Genomic DNA, 3,963 nt, shown 5'->3' with positions numbered 1-3,963 from the left:
CACTTGGAGCTTATTATTTGATATGGATATTCTAGAAAATAAAGTTTTTTTGATGAAAGAAAGATTAGTAAAATGTCAAATTGAATAATCTTGCTATGGAGAGAAAAAATAAATCGAAATTACAAACAACGTTGCTTAAGGAGAGGGAGAATTTACATCATAACGAAATCAGTTTGACAACGCACGTAAAGTGCTTCTCACCAGTAGACTGCATTGCGATCCTGAGGTCCACCTGATCTCATGTTAGCAATGGTCCCTGTAGCTTCCCCCTCTCTGATGAATGACCTCTCTTCCCACTGCCCGATCTTCAAAGAAAAAACACGAAGAACACATGGCGACAGTGGCCATTCAGATTGTTGTACCATGGGATCGTATCCAGCCCAAGGACTTGGAGGGAAGCCCTCGAACTTGGATTGCTCCACTACCATGGGATCGTATTCAGCCCAAGAATGTCGAGGGAAGCTCTCAAAATCGGATTGCTCTACCATTGGATTGTATCTAGGCCAAGGACTTGAAGAGAAGCCATCAAAATCAGATTGCTCTACCATGCGTTCGTCATCCCAATAATTTGTAGAGAAGTTCCCGGATTGGGGTCGTATCTAGCCTAAGAATTTGGAGATAAGCCCTCAGATTGCTCTACCATGGGATCATCTTCAGCCCAATAATAACTTCTTGGAGAGAAGACCTTGGGATCTCTCTTGTAACGAAAACGCGGGAACAAGAACACCTTGAATGTGGGGAGACAACGGGATCATAGACAAGGTGCCGGACGTCAAATGAGTCCACGTCCACAGGCGGCGGCGGGCTCGGGGGCAGGTGAGCGCACAACCGCATGGCAGGGTTGACTACTAGGTGTTAGTGTTGATCTCCACTGACTCAGTCCAACGACCGAGTTGGACCCTGATCCCGCACCCTGATCGAGGGCGCACAACCTACTCATGGTTGTGGGCCCCGTCGTGCAGCACTATAAAGAGAAGGTAGGGCTGAGGGCATGCACGCCAAGGTTCTTCGTGCCCACCAGACCCACCAACAAAACCCTAGACCTGATCATCCTAAGTGCTGTAAGCAGCGGGAAGCACTGCCGCCACCTCGCCGTCAACGCCGCCGTCATCGCCATGGCGAGCTCGTCCTCCAAGCCTGATGGTCGGTGACTCTCTCACTCCTTCTCCTTCTCTCCCCCCCTCGGTTACTCTCGGTCATTCCTGTTTAGACCTAAGACATTGATTTTACCCTAAGAATCAAGTTGTTAATCTGCTAGACGCACACCTAGTGGTCCTAGAAATCTATCAATGGCATCAGAGCCGTGCTTTTGGTGTTCATCTAGTTGGGGTCAGTAGTAGACTTGTGTTCATGTTTTGCACTGAAGCAATTAGAAGGAGGGGATTTTCGATTTTGAGTCAAAAACAAAAGAAAATTTTGTAAGACGGTGGCCTCCGAATCCACCCGACGACCGTCGGTGGCGCTCCGCCGCAAGACCTGAGGTGACGGTCGCTGGATCTCGACCCGACGACCGCTGCAACCCTAAGCAGAAGGGGAAGAGAGAAGAGAAGGGGAATCGAAACCCTAACCCTAACTAAGAAGAATCAGAGAGAAGAAAAGGGATCGGTAACTTACCTTTAGTCCATCCCTCACCGGATCCGCTCCAGGAAGAAGCATTGGGGTCGCCGACGTTTCTCGCTGGCGCAGCCTAGAGCACCTCAAGGGAAGCCCCCCCCCCCCCCCCGCAGTGCTGCTCGATGACGGCGCGCTCACCCTTGGGTGAACATGTGCGCATGCGATGGGGCCTGCGGAGGGGCCACCGAGCGCTGGACTCCGGTCCGCTGCACCGCCGCCTTGCCGCTCCGCTCAGCGCTGGCGCTTGCTCACACTCCGCACCGTCGCTTTTGCTCGGTTGCGGTGGAGGAAGGGAAGAATGAGTCTAGGGTTTGAAGAGGCAGCCGCACGTGACATTTTTGTTATGGCCAAATCGTTGGACAGCCGTCGATCTTGATCGAATGGCGGAGAACCGCTGGACCGCCTTTTGGCCCAGGTGGGCGCGATCTTTGCCAGCCCAGGCCCAGGTTGTGGCCTCAGAGAGCGACGCACACGTCAAGGCAAGCACGACGGGCCGTTTCCTCGTGCGGGCTGGTAGCACAGTGAGTTTTAAGGCCCAGGCAGGCGCTGGATAGCTGGGCCGCTGTTTTCCCCCTCACACGCGGAAGCCAAGCAGGCCATTAGTTGGCCGCTTCCTCGCGTGGGCCAGAAGATAGTGTAGATTGAACCTGTTTCATTTTTCTTTTCCGACGAATTTTGTATTTTTCCAGGAAATTGATTTAAGGCTCAAATAAAATTAGTTTTGAGGAGTTTTTCCTATGGGTAAAATCCACAAATTAAGTTTAAGGCTCAGTAAGCTTCTGCTATGTTAAGTTGAATTTTTGGTATTATTTTGCAAATTTATGCATTAAGTTAAAGTTTTTAGTCTATTTTTCTAATTGAATTGGAACCATTGGGTAAATTTAATTAGAAAATAAGTAATTTTTAAGTATACTAATTTTATCTACGAACCAACGTTGTTGATAAGATTATTATGCTAGCAAGTTTTATTTTATCATTATTGATTATATTTCTGCCCAACGGTGACATATAATTAATATTGAGAAGTTTCATGTTTTAATTTGACCAACGTTGAATTAACTAAATTTTTTTCTGAATTTTTGTTTTCATGGAAATCCTTTGAGTTATATCTCATCCATAGAGCCCCTCAATGGAGGGAATTATAGCTCATGGTGAGAGAAGATTGAGATAGCACTTGTGTCGTCGGATATTGATCTAGCACCGACTGATCCTTGTCCTATTACTCCTGAGGACCCCGTGAAGGGTGAGAATGAGAGCGAAGAAAATTTCAACGCTCAAGTGCGTGATCATGCACCAATTAGAATGAAGTACGATCTTGATCGTGCGCAGTGGGATCAGTCGAACCGAAAGTGCATGTGGTGATTAAGAGCTCCATTGTGAAGGCAATAAAGGGAGCAATCCCAGAGTGTAACACCGCTAGAGAGTACCTCAGGAAGGTGGAGAGTCAGTTTACTGGCTCTTCAAAGGCTTATACAAGCACTCTCATTAAGAGACTTGTTACTGAGAAGTACATTAATGGTGGAATAATGGAGCACATATTGAGGATGAGTAACATGGCATCCAAGCTCAAGCCTATGGACATGGAGCTTAAAGATGAGTTTGTAGTCCATTTGATCTTTGCCTCCCTACCCAAGGAGTTAGAGGCCTTTGTTGTTAACTACAACTCACAGCCAGACAAGTGGGGCATTGAAAAGCTCATTGCCATGTGTGTGCACGAAGAGGAAAGAATTAAAGGCTCATGTGGTGATTCTATCAACTACGTGAGGCAAAATAAGAAGAGGAGTTATCATAACAATAATTCTAAGTCACAAGGGAAACCTTAGTGGGACAACACCTCCTCTTCTAAGGCACATGGAAAGGCTCCACTAAATGATCACCATCAGATATCAAACCATGAAGAGGTGGTAGATAAGGACACTTGCAAGTGGTGCAAAAAGAAGGGACACTACTAGAAGGATTGTGTGGATTTCCTGAAGTATATGTGTAAGAAAGGTGAGGATCTTATTATATTCGTAGATGAGTCCTTGTATTTAAGTTATGCAAAATCTACTTGGTGGATTGATTCAGGTGTAACTGTTCATGTTGCAAATTCATTACAGGGATTCCATACGAAGAGAACCCTGCAAAGAGAAGAAAGAATCATTAAAGTAGCAAATGACATCGAAGCTGAAGTCAAAGCCATTGAAGAACTCCCATTAGAATTAGTTGATGGTTTTGTACTTCATCTAAGAGATGTTCTCTATGTACCCCTTTTGCGTAGAAATTTAATAAGTGTCTCACGCTTAGACAGTGATGGATTTGCTTGTCACTTTGGTGATGGACAATGTAAGATTAAGTTTAATAACAAGT

General features: G+C 46.2%; 1 pseudogene; it reads left to right on the top strand.

Annotated features, from left to right (window-relative positions):
• The first annotated feature begins 938 nt into the window (after positions 1-938).
• LOC140221076 (uncharacterized) lies at positions 939-3,760 on the top strand (annotated as a pseudogene).
• Positions 3,761-3,963: the final 203 nt, after the last annotated feature.

This window comes from Setaria viridis, chromosome 9 (assembly GCF_005286985.2).
Source record: "Setaria viridis chromosome 9, Setaria_viridis_v4.0, whole genome shotgun sequence".
In the NCBI taxonomy this organism is placed as follows: Eukaryota; Viridiplantae; Streptophyta; class Magnoliopsida; order Poales; family Poaceae; genus Setaria; species Setaria viridis.
This window is presented reverse-complemented; position numbering and strand designations above follow the sequence as displayed.